Here is a 12,500-nt window from a genome sequence, read left to right on the forward strand (position 1 = left end):
CAACCTTTCGGTTAACAGCCGAACGCGCTAACCGATTGCGCCACAGAGAGTATTGACTGTATACATTTCCTGAGACTCAATATATGTCTTGACATGTGTGCGGCGTGCGCCTGCTTGGAGCTTGTATTATATAAGGCGTCTTTATGCCATACAGCATTTGTCATTTGCTTAGTGTCTTGTTACTGTTGTAATTTATGATGTGTAGACTACTGTCTAATGGTGTTAGAGCCAGTATTACTACCGGTCACAGTGCATGAGACTCATACATGACTTTTCTCTTTGCCTGCTTAGCGTAGCTCCCTGCTCCTCTGTTTGCGTGCTACCAGCCCGTGAGGCGTGTGTCTTGCCCATCCCATCTTCACTGTGTTATGTTGGACTTGTCTTCTCTGTGAGCAGAGTCTCCTTCCCAGAGCAGGTGCTTTCTCTGAACTCTTGGCTTGTAAGACTGCTGGGAAAGGCCCTCCCTAGCCCCTCAGTCAGATAGATACATTTACCTGCAGAGCTCAGCTTGGGAGAAAGAGATTAGGCAGAGAGCACATAGGGGAAGGCCCACAGAGCACACTTTATTTTACATAAAAGCTCGGGCTTGTGGGAGGACAGGGACATGAGGGTTCTCATGGAAAGAAATCCCAGGAGTATTGATGGCTAGGCCCTGAAACACAACAATCCCGGAATGGCCAGGCACAAGATGCCTCTGCAATAGGCCTGACCCTAGGCTTCCGGAGTTCTTGATCTCCAGAGGCTCCAGTGATCTAAGCCCGACCAGGGCTGTGCCCGACCAGGGCGCGTTGGGATGGCGTTAGGGACGCGTAAAGGGGCGCAGGGTGCAGAACTCTGCCCGTTTCACCCCAGCATTTTGGGGAGGACACAGAATCTGGCAAAGCCAGTGGGAAGGATTTTCCAGGAGGAGAGTTCAGTGACATGATCTGAAACATAATAGTGCTGGTGATCTGGCGGGTGCATTCTGTGAGCCACTTCTGTCAGGAGCAGCCTGCCATCATGCCCTGATAACCACAACTCTAGTACCAAGCCAGTGACCTCAGCAAATGCAAAGACATTATTACTTATAGTCTCCTGCATCTGATTCTTGCCATCATCATGTGAAACGTTGGCGTTATCATGTCTGCTGCGCACACTTTGTTCATATGTGTACAATTTAAGTGTGTGAACCTGACCACTGTCTTGGACAGAGCTCTTGCTGTGAACACACCATGTGAAGCATTGGTGGTTCAGTGGTAGAATTCTCGCCTGCCACGCGGGAGGCCCGGGTTCGATTCCCGGCCAATGCAAGGTTTCTTTCTTTTGACTTTGTTTTCGAAATGATATATATGAACTCAGTGGGGAATAAAATGGTAAGCAGTGACCCCGACGTGATTTGAACACGCAACCTTCTGATCTGGAGTCAGACGCGCTACCGTTGCGCCACGAGGTCCTTACACTTGCAGCCTTCGATGCCAGATGAACAAATGCTGTGGGCCTTTTGACTTATTTTCCTCTGCTTATATGCCTACGGTTGTATTACAGGGCTTGGCCTTTTGTTTTCTATCCTAATTATTGAAATTGACTGCAGGTGCAGTGAGAACGCTGAGGATTGAACTATTCAGGGAAAGGATCGCACGCAGGAAAGAGCAAAGGTACGTATCTGTGTTTCATGCAGACAAAAGGCTACGTCCCTGGGTGGGCTTGAACCACCAACCTTTCGGCTAACAGCCGAACGCGCTAACCGATTGTGCCACAGAGACTATTGACTGTATACATTTCCTGAGACTCAATATATGTCTTGACATGTGTGCGCCTGCCTGGAGCTTGTATTATATAAGGCGTCTTTATGCCATACAGCATTTGTCATTTGCTTAGTGTCTTGTTACTGTTGTAATTTATGATGTGTAGACTACTGTCTAATGGTGTTAGAGCCAGTATTACTACCGGTCACAGTGCATGAGACTCATACATGACTTTTCTCTTTGCCTGCTTAGCGTAGCTCCCTGCTCCTCTGTTTGCGTGCTACCAGCCCGTGAGGCGTGTGTCTTGCCCATCCCATCTTCACTGTGTTATGTTGGACTTGTCTTCTCTGTGAGCAGAGTCTCCTTCCCAGAGCAGGTGCTTTCTCTGAACTCTTGGCTTGTAAGACTGCTGGGAAAGGCCCTCCCTAGCCCCTCAGTCAGATAGATACATTTACCTGCAGAGCTCAGCTTGGGAGAAAGAGATTAGGCAGAGAGCACATAGGGGAAGGCCCACAGAGTACACTTTATTTTACATAAAAGCTCGGGCTTGTGGGAGGACAGGGACATGAGGGTTCTCATGGAAAGAAATCCCAGGAGTATTGATGGCTAGGCCCTGAAACACAACAATCCCGGAATGGCCAGGCACAAGATGCCTCTGCAATAGGCCTGACCCTAGGCTTCCGGAGTTCTTGATCTCCAGAGGCTCCAGTGATCTAAGCCCGACCAGGGCTGTGCCCGACCAGGGCGCGTTGGGATGGCGCTAGGGACGCGTAAAGGGGCGCAGGGCGCAGAACTCTGCCCGTTTCACCCCAGCATTTTGGGGAGGACACAGAATCTGGCAAAGCCAGTGGGAAGGATTTTCCAGGAGGAGAGTTCAGTGACATGATCTGAAACACAATAGTGCTGGTGATCTGGCGGGTGCATTCTGTGAGCCACTTCTGTCAGGAGCAGCCTGCCATCATGCCCTGATAACCACAACTCTAGTACCAAGCCAGTGACCTCAGCAAATGCAAAGACATTATTACTTATAGTCTCCTGCATCTGATTCTTGCCATCATCATGTGAAACGTTGGCGTTATCATGTCTGCTGCGCACACTTTGTTCATATGTGTACAATTTAAGTGTGTGAACCTGACCACTGTCTTGGACAGAGCTCTTGCTGTGAACACACCATGTGAAGCATTGGTGGTTCAGTGGTAGAATTCTCGCCTGCCACGCGGGAGGCCCGGGTTCGATTCCCGGCCAATGCAAGGTTGCTTTCTTTTGACTTTGTTTTCGAAATGATATATATGAACTCAGTGGGGAATAAAATGGTAAGCAGTGACCCCGACGTGATTTGAACACGCAACCTTCTGATCAGGAGTCAGACGCGCTACCGTTGCGCCACGAGGTCCTTACACTTGCAGCCTTCGATGCCAGATGAACAAATGCTGTGGGCCTTTTGACTTATTTTCCTCTGCTTATATGCCTACGGTTGTATTACAGGGCTTGGCCTTTTGTTTTCTATCCTAATTATTGAAATTGACTGCAGGTGCAGTGAGAACGCTGAGGATTGAACTATTCAGGGAAAGGATCGCACGCAGGAAAGAGCAAAGGTACGTATCTGTGTTTCATGCAGACAAAAGGCTACGTCCCTGGGTGGGCTTGAACCACCAACCTTTCGGTTAACAGCCGAACGCGCTAACCGATTGCGCCACAGAGACTATTGACTGTATACATTTCCTGAGACTCAATATATGTCTTGACATGTGTGCGCCTGCCTGGAGCTTGTATTATATAAGGCGTCTTTATGCCATACAGCATTTGTCATTTGCTTAGTGTCTTGTTACTGTTGTAATTTATGATGTGTAGACTACTGTCTAATGGTGTTAGAGCCAGTATTACTACCGGTCACAGTGCATGAGACTCATACATGACTTTTCTCTTTGCCTGCTTAGCGTAGCTCCCTGCTCCTCTGTTTGCGTGCTACCAGCCCGTGAGGCGTGTGTCTTGCCCATCCCATCTTCACTGTGTTATGTTGGACTTGTCTTCTCTGTGAGCAGAGTCTCCTTCCCAGAGCAGGTGCTTTCTCTGAACTCTTGGCTTGTAAGACTGCTGGGAAAGGCCCTCCCTAGCCCCTCAGTCAGATAGATACATTTACCTGCAGAGCTCAGCTTGGGAGAAAGAGATTAGGCAGAGAGCACATAGGGGAAGGCCCACAGAGCACACTTTATTTTACATAAAAGCTCGGGCTTGTGGGAGGACAGGGACATGAGGGTTCTCATGGAAAGAAATCCCAGGAGTATTGATGGCTAGGCCCTGAAACACAACAATCCCGGAATGGCCAGGCACAAGATGCCTCTGCAATAGGCCTGACCAGGGCGCGTTGGGATGGCGTTAGGGACGCGTAAAGGGGCGCAGGGCGCAGAACTCTGCCCGTTTCACCCCAGCATTTTGGGGAGGACACAGAATCTGGCAAAGCCAGTGGGAAGGATTTTCCAGGCGGAGAGTTCAGTGACATGATCTGAAACACAATAGTGCTGGTGATCTGGCGGGTGCATTCTGTGAGCCACTTCTGTCAGGAGCAGCCTGCCATCATGCCCTGATAACCACAACTCTAGTACCAAGCCAGTGACCTCAGCAAATGCAAAGACATTATTACTTATAGTCTCCTGCATCTGATTCTTGCCATCATCATGTGAAACGTTGGCGTTATCATGTCTGCTGCGCACACTTTGTTCATATGTGTACAATTTAAGTGTGTGAACCTGACCACTGTCTTGGACAGAGCTCTTGCTGTGAACACACCATGTGAAGCATTGGTGGTTCAGTGGTAGAATTCTCGCCTGCCACGCGGGAGGCCCGGGTTCGATTCCCGGCCAATGCAAGGTTGCTTTCTTTTGACTTTGTTTTCGATATGATATATATGAACTCAGTGGGGAATAAAATGGTAAGCAGTGACCCCGACGTGATTTGAGCACGCAACCTTCTGATCTGGAGTCAGACGCGCTACCGTTGCGCCACGAGGTCCTTACACTTGCAGCCTTCGATGCCAGATGATCAAATGCTGTGGGCCTTTTGACTTATTTTCCTCTGCTTATATGCCTACGGTTGTATTACAGGGCTTGGCCTTTTGTTTTCTATCCTAATTATTGAAATTGACTGCAGGTGCAGTGAGAACGCTGAGGATTGAACTATTCAGGGAAAGGATCGCACGCAGGAAAGAGCAAAGGTACGTATCTGTGTTTCATGCAGACAAAAGGCTACGTCCCTGGGTGGGCTTGAACCACCAACCTTTCGGCTAACAGCCGAACGCGCTAACCGATTGTGCCACAGAGACTATTGACTGTATACATTTCCTGAGACTCAATATATGTCTTGACATGTGTGCGCCTGCCTGGAGCTTGTATTATATAAGGCGTCTTTATGCCATACAGCATTTGTCATTTGCTTAGTGTCTTGTTACTGTTGTAATTTATGATGTGTAGACTACTGTCTAATGGTGTAAGAGCCAGTATTACTACCGGTCACAGTGCATGAGACTCATACATGACTTTTCTCTTTGCCTGCTTAGCGTAGCTCCCTGCTCCTCTGTTTGCGTGCTACCAGCCCGTGAGGCGTGTGTCTTGCCCATCCCATCTTCACTGTGTTATGTTGGACTTGTCTTCTCTGTGAGCAGAGTCTCGTTCCCAGAGCAGGTGCTTTCTCTGAACTCTTGGCTTGTAAGACTGCTGGGAAAGGCCCTCCCTAGCCCCTCAGTCAGATAGATACATTTACCTGCAGAGCTCAGCTTGGGAGAAAGAGATTAGGCAGAGAGCACATAGGGGAAGGCCCACAGAGCACACTTTATTTTACATAAAAGCTCGGGCTTGTGGGAGGACAGGGACATGAGGGTTCTCATGGAAAGAAATCCCAGGAGTATTGATGGCTAGGCCCTGAAACACAACAATCCCGGAATGGCCAGGCACAAGATGCCTCTGCAATAGGCCTGACCCTAGGCTTCCGGAGTTCTTGATCTCCAGAGGCTCCAGTGATCTAAGCCCGACCAGGGCTGTGCCCGACCAGGGCGCGTTGGGATGGCGCTAGGGACGCGTAAAGGGGCGCAGGGCGCAGAACTCTGCCCGTTTCACCCCAGCATTTTGGGGAGGACACAGAATCTGGCAAAGCCAGTGGGAAGGATTTTCCAGGAGGAGAGTTCAGTGACATGATCTGAAACACAATAGTGCTGGTGATCTGGCGGGTGCATTCTGTGAGCCACTTCTGTCAGGAGCAGCCTGCCATCATGCCCTGATAACCACAACTCTAGTACCAAGCCAGTGACCTCAGCAAATGCAAAGACATTATTACTTATAGTCTCCTGCATCTGATTCTTGCCATCATCATGTGAAACGTTGGCGTTATCATGTCTGCTGCGCACACTTTGTTCATATGTGTACAATTTAAGTGTGTGAACCTGACCACTGTCTTGGACAGAGCTCTTGCTGTGAACACACCAGGTGAAGCATTGGTGGTTCAGTGGTAGAATTCTCGCCTGCCACGCGGGAGGCCCGGGTTCTATTCCCGGCCAATGCAAGGTTGCTTTCTTTTGACTTCGTTTTCGAAATGATATATATGAACTCAGTGGGGAATAAAATGGTAAGCAGTGACCCCGACGTGATTTGAACACGCAACCTTCTGATCTGGAGTCAGACGCGCTACCGTTGCGCCACGAGGTCCTTACACTTGCAGCCTTCGATGCCAGATGAACAAATGCTGTCGGCCTTTTGACTTATTTTCCTCTGCTTATATGCCTACGGTTGTATTACAGGGCTTGGCCTTTTGTTTTCTATCCTAATTATTGAAATTGACTGCAGGTGCAGTGAGAACGCTGAGGATTGAACTATTCAGGGAAAGGATCGCACGCTGGAAAGAGCAAAGGTACGTATCTGTGTTTCATGCAGACAAAAGGCTACGTCCCTGGGTGGGCTTGAACCACCAACCTTTCGGTTAACAGCCGAACGCGCTAACCGATTGCGCCACAGAGACTATTGACTGTATACATTTCCTGAGACTCAATATATGTCTTGACATGTGTGCGCCTGCCTGGAGCTTGTATTATATAAGGCGTCTTTATGCCATACAGCATTTGTCATTTGCTTAGTGTCTTGTTACTGTTGTAATTTATGATGTGTAGACTACTGTCTAATGGTGTTAGAGCCAGTATTACTACCGGTCACAGTGCATGAGACTCATACATGACTTTTCTCTTTGCCTGCTTAGCGTAGCTCCCTGCTCCTCTGTTTGCGTGCTACCAGCCCGTGAGGCGTGTGTCTTGCCCATCCCATCTTCACTGTGTTATGTTGGACTTGTCTTCTCTGTGAGCAGAGTCTCCTTCCCAGAGCAGGTGCTTTCTCTGAACTCTTGGCTTGTAAGACTGCTGGGAAAGGCCCTCCCTAGCCCCTCAGTCAGATAGATACATTTACCTGCAGAGCTCAGCTTGGGAGAAAGAGATTAGGCAGAGAGCACATAGGGGAAGGCCCACAGAGTACACTTTATTTTACATAAAAGCTCGGGCTTGTGGGAGGACAGGGACATGAGGGTTCTCCTGGAAAGAAATCCCAGGAGTATTGATGGCTAGGCCCTGAAACACAATAATCCCGGAATGGCCAGGCACAAGATGCCTCTGCAATAGGCCTGACCCTAGGCTTCCGGAGTTCTTGATCTCCAGAGGCTCCAGTGATCTAAGCCCGACCAGGGCTGTGCCCGACCAGGGCGCGTTGGGATGGCGTTAGGGACGCGTAAAGGGGCGCAGGGCGCAGAACTCTGCCCGTTTCACCCCAGCATTTTGGGGAGGACACAGAATCTGGCAAAGCCAGTGGGAAGGATTTTCCAGGAGGAGAGTTCAGTGACATGATCTGAAACACAATAGTGCTGGTGATCTGGCGGGTGCATTCTGTGAGCCACTTCTGTCAGGAGCAGCCTGCCATCATGCCCTGATAACCACAACTCTAGTACCAAGCCAGTGACCTCAGCAAATGCAAAGACATTATTACTTATAGTCTCCTGCATCTGATTCTTGCCATCATCATGTGAAACGTTGGCGTTATCATGTCTGCTGCGCACACTTTGTTCATATGTGTACAATTTAAGTGTGTGAACCTGACCACTGTCTTGGACAGAGCTCTGCCTATGAACACACCATGTGAAGCATTGGTGGTTCAGTGGTAGAATTCTCGCCTGCCACGCGGGAGGCCCGGGTTCGATTCCCGGCCAATGCAAGGTTGCTTTCTTTTGACTTTGTTTTCGAAATGATATATATGAACTCAGTGGGGAATAAAATGGTAAGCAGTGACCCCGACGTGATTTGAACACGCAACCTTCTGATCTGGAGTCAGACGCGCTACCGTTGCGCCACGAGGTCCTTACACTTGCAGCCTTCGATGCCAGATGAACAAATGCTGTGGGCCATTTTGACTTATTTTCCTCTGCTTATATGCCTACGGTTGTATTACAGGGCTTGGCCTTTTGTTTTCTATCCTAATTATTGAAATTGACTGCAGGTGCAGTGAGAACGCTGAGGATTGAACTATTCAGGGAAAGGATCGCACGCAGGAAAGAGCAAATCTGTGTTTCATGCAGACAAAAGGCAACGTCCCTGGGTGGGCTTGAACCACCAACCTTTCGGTTAACAGCCGAACGCGCTAACCGATTGCGCCACAGAGAGTATTGACTGTATACATTTCCTGAGACTCAATATATGTCTTGACATGTGTGCGCCTGCTTGGAGCTTGTATTATATAAGGCGTCTTTATGCCATACAGCATTTGTCATTTGCTTAGTGTCTTGTTACTGTTGTAATTTATGATGTGTAGACTACTGTCTAATGGTGTTAGAGCCAGTATTACTACCGGTCACAGTGCATGAGACTCATACATGACTTTTCTCTTTGCCTGCTTAGCGTAGCTCCCTGCTCCTCTGTTTGCGTGCTACCAGCCCGTGAGGCGTGTGTCTTGCCCATCCCATCTTCACTGTGTTATGTTGGACTTGTCTTCTCTGTGAGCAGAGTCTCCTTCCCAGAGCAGGTGCTTTCTCTGAACTCTTGGCTTGTAAGACTGCTGGGAAAGGCCCTCCCTAGCCCCTCAGTCAGATAGATACATTTACCTGCAGAGCTCAGCTTGGGAGAAAGAGATTAGGCAGAGAGCACATAGGGGAAGGCCCACAGAGTACACTTTATTTTACATAAAAGCTCGGGCTTGTGGGAGGACAGGGACATGAGGGTTCTCCTGGAAAGAAATCCCCGGAGTATTGATGGCTAGGCCCTGAAACACAATAATCCCGGAATGGCCAGGCACAAGATGCCTCTGCAATAGGCCTGACCCTAGGCTTCCGGAGTTCTTGATCTCCAGAGGCTCCAGTGATCTAAGCCCGACCAGGGCTGTGCCCGACCAGGGCGCGTTGGGATGGCGTTAGGGACGCGTAAAGGGGCGCAGGGCGCAGAACTCTGCCCGTTTCACCCCAGCATTTTGGGGAGGACACAGAATCTGGCAAAGCCAGTGGGAAGGATTTTCCAGGAGGAGAGTTCAGTGACATGATCTGAAACACAATAGTGCTGGTGATCTGGCGGGTGCATTCTGTGAGCCACTTCTGTCAGGAGCAGCCTGCCATCATGCCCTGATAACCACAACTCTAGTACCAAGCCAGTGACCTCAGCAAATGCAAAGACATTATTACTTATAGTCTCCTGCATCTGATTCTTGCCATCATCATGTGAAACGTTGGCGTTATCATGTCTGGTGCGCACACTTTGTTCATATGTGTACAATTTAAGTGTGTGAACCTGACCACTGTCTTGGACAGAGCTCTGCCTATGAACACACTATGTGAAGCATTGGTGGTTCAGTGGTAGAATTCTCGCCTGCCACGTGGGAGGCCCGGGTTCGATTCCCGGCCAATGCAAGGTTGCTTTCTTTTGACTTTGTTTTCGAAATGATATATATGAACTCAGTGGGGAATAAAATGGTAAGCAGTGACCCCGACGTGATTTGAACACGCAACCTTCTGATCTGGAGTCAGACGCGCTACCGTTGCGCCACGAGGTCCTTACACTTGCAGCCTTCGATGCCAGATGAACAAATGCTGTAGACCATTTTGACTTATTTTCCTCTGCTTATATGCCTACGGTTGTATTACAGGGCTTGGCCTTTTGTTTTCTATCCTAATTATTGAAATTGACTGCAGGTGCAGTGAGAACGCTGAGGATTGAACTATTCAGGGAAAGGATCGCACGCAGGAAAGAGCAAATCTGTGTTTCATGCAGACAAAAGGCAACGTCCCTGGGTGGGCTTGAACCACCAACCTTTCGGTTAACAGCCGAACGCGCTAACCGATTGCGCCACAGAGAGTATTGACTGTATACATTTCCTGAGACTCAATATATGTCTTGACATGTGTGCGCCTGCTTGGAGCTTGTATTATATAAGGCGTCTTTATGCCATACAGCATTTGTCATTTGCTTAGTGTCTTGTTACTGTTGTAATTTATGATGTGTAGACTACTGTCTAATGGTGTTAGAGCCAGTATTACTACCGGTCACAGTGCATGAGACTCATACATGACTTTTCTCTTTGCCTGCTTAGCGTAGCTCCCTGCTCCTCTGTTTGCGTGCTACCAGCCCGTGAGGCGTGTGTCTTGCCCATCCCATCTTCACTGTGTTATGTTGGACTTGTCTTCTCTGTGAGCAGAGTCTCCTTCCCAGAGCAGGTGCTTTCTCTGAACTCTTGGCTTGTAAGACTGCTGGGAAAGGCCCTCCCTAGCCCCTCAGTCAGATAGATACATTTACCTGCAGAGCTCAGCTTGGGAGAAAGAGATTAGGCAGAGAGCACATAGGGGAAGGCCCACAGAGCACACTTTATTTTACATAAAAGCTCGGGCTTGTGGGAGGACAGGGACATGAGGGTTCTCATGGAAAGAAATCCCAGGAGTATTGATGGCTAGGCCCTGAAACACAACAATCCCGGAATGGCCAGGCACAAGATGCCTCTGCAATAGGCCTGACCCTAGGCTTCCGGAGTTCTTGATCTCCAGAGGCTCCAGTGATCTAAGCCCGACCAGGGCTGTGCCCGACCAGGGCGCGTTGGGATGGCGTTAGGGACGCGTAAAGGGGCGCAGGGTGCAGAACTCTGCCCGTTTCACCCCAGCATTTTGGGGAGGACACAGAATCTGGCAAAGCCAGTGGGAAGGATTTTCCAGGAGGAGAGTTCAGTGACATGATCTGAAACACAATAGTGCTGGTGATCTGGCGGGTGCATTCTGTGAGCCACTTCTGTCAGGAGCAGCCTGCCATCATGCCCTGATAACCACAACTCTAGTACCAAGCCAGTGACCTCAGCAAATGCAAAGACATTATTACTTATAGTCTCCTGCATCTGATTCTTGCCATCATCATGTGAAACGTTGGCGTTATCATGTCTGCTGCGCACACTTTGTTCATATGTGTACAATTTAAGTGTGTGAACCTGACCACTGTCTTGGACAGAGCTCTTGCTGTGGACACACCATGTGAAGCATTGGTGGTTCAGTGGTAGAATTCTCGCCTGCCACGCGGGAGGCCCGGGTTCTATTCCCGGCCAATGCAAGGTTGCTTTCTTTTGACTTCGTTTTCGAAATGATATATATGAACTCAGTGGGGAATAAAATGGTAAGCAGTGACCCCGACGTGATTTGAACACGCAACCTTCTGATCTGGAGTCAGACGCGCTACCGTTGCGCCACGAGGTCCTTACACTTGCAGCCTTCGATGCCAGATGAACAAATGCTGTGGGCCTTTTGACTTATTTTCCTCTGCTTATATGCCTACGGTTGTATTACAGGGCTTGGCCTTTTGTTTTCTATCCTAATTATTGAAATTGACTGCAGGTGCAGTGAGAACGCTGAGGATTGAACTATTCAGGGAAAGGATCGCACGCAGGAAAGAGCAAAGGTACGTATCTGTGTTTCATGCAGACAAAAGGCTACGTCCCTGGGTGGGCTTGAACCTCCAACCTTTCGGTTAACAGCCGAACGCGCTAACCGATTGCGCCACAGAGACTATTGACTGTATACATTTCCTGAGACTCAATATATGTCTTGACATGTGTGCGCCTGCCTGGAGCTTGTATTATATAAGGCGTCTTTATGCCATACAGCATTTGTCATTTGCTTAGTGTCTTGTTACTGTTGTAATTTATGATGTGTAGACTACTGTCTAATGGTGTTAGAGCCAGTATTACTACCGGTCACAGTGCATGAGACTCATACATGACTTTTCTCTTTGCCTGCTTAGCGTAGCTCCCTGCTCCTCTGTTTGCGTGCTACCAGCCCGTGAGGCGTGTGTCTTGCCCATCCCATCTTCACTGTGTTATGTTGGACTTGTCTTCTCTGTGAGCAGAGTCTCCTTCCCAGAGCAGGTGCTTTCTCTGAACTCTTGGCTTGTAAGACTGCTGGGAAAGGCCCTCCCTAGCCCCTCAGTCAGATAGATACATTTACCTGCAGAGCTCAGCTTGGGAGAAAGAGATTAGGCAGAGAGCACATAGGGGAAGGCCCACAGAGCACACTTTATTTTACATAAAAGCTCGGGCTTGTGGGAGGACAGGGACATGAGGGTTCTCCTGGAAAGAAATCCCAGGAGTATTGATGGCTAGGCCCTGAAACACAACAATCCCGGAATGGCCAGGCACAAGATGCCTCTGCAATAGGCCTGACCCTAGGCTTCCGGAGTTCTTGATCTCCAGAGGCTCCAGTGATCTAAGCCCGACCAGGGCTGTGCTCGACCAGGGCGCG

At 49.2% G+C, this 12,500-nt stretch overlaps 22 non-coding genes across 22 annotated transcripts in view; 7 read left to right on the forward strand and 15 right to left on the reverse strand.

Moving 5' to 3' along the window:
- The window catches only part of TRNAN-GUU (transfer RNA asparagine (anticodon GUU)), a 74-nt gene extending 24 nt beyond the window's left edge, over positions 1-50 (reverse strand). The window contains exon 1 of the tRNA in view: positions 1-50. This exon is cut by the window's left edge and continues 24 nt beyond it. This is a non-coding gene — a tRNA (tRNA-Asn).
- Positions 51-1,218: 1,168 nt separating this feature from the next.
- On the forward strand, positions 1,219-1,289 carry TRNAG-GCC (transfer RNA glycine (anticodon GCC)). The gene has a single exon. It is a non-coding gene; the product is annotated as a tRNA-Gly (tRNA).
- A 71-nt stretch (positions 1,290-1,360) lies between these two features.
- On the reverse strand, positions 1,361-1,432 carry TRNAW-CCA (transfer RNA tryptophan (anticodon CCA)). Its single transcript has one exon. It is a non-coding gene; the product is annotated as a tRNA-Trp (tRNA).
- Positions 1,433-1,668: 236 nt separating this feature from the next.
- On the reverse strand, positions 1,669-1,742 carry TRNAN-GUU (transfer RNA asparagine (anticodon GUU)). Its single transcript has one exon. It is a non-coding gene; the product is annotated as a tRNA-Asn (tRNA).
- Positions 1,743-2,903: 1,161 nt separating this feature from the next.
- On the forward strand, positions 2,904-2,974 carry TRNAG-GCC (transfer RNA glycine (anticodon GCC)). Its single transcript has one exon. It is a non-coding gene; the product is annotated as a tRNA-Gly (tRNA).
- A 71-nt stretch (positions 2,975-3,045) lies between these two features.
- TRNAR-CCU (transfer RNA arginine (anticodon CCU)) lies at positions 3,046-3,117 on the reverse strand. Its single transcript has one exon. It is a non-coding gene; the product is annotated as a tRNA-Arg (tRNA).
- Positions 3,118-3,353: 236 nt separating this feature from the next.
- TRNAN-GUU (transfer RNA asparagine (anticodon GUU)) lies at positions 3,354-3,427 on the reverse strand. Its single transcript has one exon. It is a non-coding gene; the product is annotated as a tRNA-Asn (tRNA).
- Positions 3,428-4,519: 1,092 nt separating this feature from the next.
- On the forward strand, positions 4,520-4,590 carry TRNAG-GCC (transfer RNA glycine (anticodon GCC)). Its single transcript has one exon. It is a non-coding gene; the product is annotated as a tRNA-Gly (tRNA).
- Positions 4,591-4,661: 71 nt separating this feature from the next.
- TRNAW-CCA (transfer RNA tryptophan (anticodon CCA)) lies at positions 4,662-4,733 on the reverse strand. Its single transcript has one exon. It is a non-coding gene; the product is annotated as a tRNA-Trp (tRNA).
- Positions 4,734-4,969: 236 nt separating this feature from the next.
- Positions 4,970-5,043, reverse strand: TRNAN-GUU (transfer RNA asparagine (anticodon GUU)). The gene has a single exon. It is a non-coding gene; the product is annotated as a tRNA-Asn (tRNA).
- Positions 5,044-6,204: 1,161 nt separating this feature from the next.
- TRNAG-GCC (transfer RNA glycine (anticodon GCC)) lies at positions 6,205-6,275 on the forward strand. The gene has a single exon. It is a non-coding gene; the product is annotated as a tRNA-Gly (tRNA).
- A 71-nt stretch (positions 6,276-6,346) lies between these two features.
- TRNAW-CCA (transfer RNA tryptophan (anticodon CCA)) lies at positions 6,347-6,418 on the reverse strand. The gene has a single exon. It is a non-coding gene; the product is annotated as a tRNA-Trp (tRNA).
- A 236-nt stretch (positions 6,419-6,654) lies between these two features.
- On the reverse strand, positions 6,655-6,728 carry TRNAN-GUU (transfer RNA asparagine (anticodon GUU)). Its single transcript has one exon. It is a non-coding gene; the product is annotated as a tRNA-Asn (tRNA).
- A 1,161-nt stretch (positions 6,729-7,889) lies between these two features.
- Positions 7,890-7,960, forward strand: TRNAG-GCC (transfer RNA glycine (anticodon GCC)). The gene has a single exon. It is a non-coding gene; the product is annotated as a tRNA-Gly (tRNA).
- A 71-nt stretch (positions 7,961-8,031) lies between these two features.
- On the reverse strand, positions 8,032-8,103 carry TRNAW-CCA (transfer RNA tryptophan (anticodon CCA)). Its single transcript has one exon. It is a non-coding gene; the product is annotated as a tRNA-Trp (tRNA).
- A 229-nt stretch (positions 8,104-8,332) lies between these two features.
- TRNAN-GUU (transfer RNA asparagine (anticodon GUU)) lies at positions 8,333-8,406 on the reverse strand. Its single transcript has one exon. It is a non-coding gene; the product is annotated as a tRNA-Asn (tRNA).
- A 1,161-nt stretch (positions 8,407-9,567) lies between these two features.
- On the forward strand, positions 9,568-9,638 carry TRNAG-GCC (transfer RNA glycine (anticodon GCC)). Its single transcript has one exon. It is a non-coding gene; the product is annotated as a tRNA-Gly (tRNA).
- A 71-nt stretch (positions 9,639-9,709) lies between these two features.
- On the reverse strand, positions 9,710-9,781 carry TRNAW-CCA (transfer RNA tryptophan (anticodon CCA)). Its single transcript has one exon. It is a non-coding gene; the product is annotated as a tRNA-Trp (tRNA).
- A 229-nt stretch (positions 9,782-10,010) lies between these two features.
- Positions 10,011-10,084, reverse strand: TRNAN-GUU (transfer RNA asparagine (anticodon GUU)). The gene has a single exon. It is a non-coding gene; the product is annotated as a tRNA-Asn (tRNA).
- Positions 10,085-11,245: 1,161 nt separating this feature from the next.
- TRNAG-GCC (transfer RNA glycine (anticodon GCC)) lies at positions 11,246-11,316 on the forward strand. Its single transcript has one exon. It is a non-coding gene; the product is annotated as a tRNA-Gly (tRNA).
- A 71-nt stretch (positions 11,317-11,387) lies between these two features.
- Positions 11,388-11,459, reverse strand: TRNAW-CCA (transfer RNA tryptophan (anticodon CCA)). The gene has a single exon. It is a non-coding gene; the product is annotated as a tRNA-Trp (tRNA).
- A 236-nt stretch (positions 11,460-11,695) lies between these two features.
- Positions 11,696-11,769, reverse strand: TRNAN-GUU (transfer RNA asparagine (anticodon GUU)). The gene has a single exon. It is a non-coding gene; the product is annotated as a tRNA-Asn (tRNA).
- Positions 11,770-12,500: the final 731 nt, after the last annotated feature.

Source organism: Lissotriton vulgaris, chromosome 1_1 (genome assembly GCF_964263255.1).
Source record: "Lissotriton vulgaris chromosome 1_1, aLisVul1.2, whole genome shotgun sequence".
NCBI classification, from domain to species: Eukaryota; Metazoa; Chordata; class Amphibia; order Caudata; family Salamandridae; genus Lissotriton; species Lissotriton vulgaris.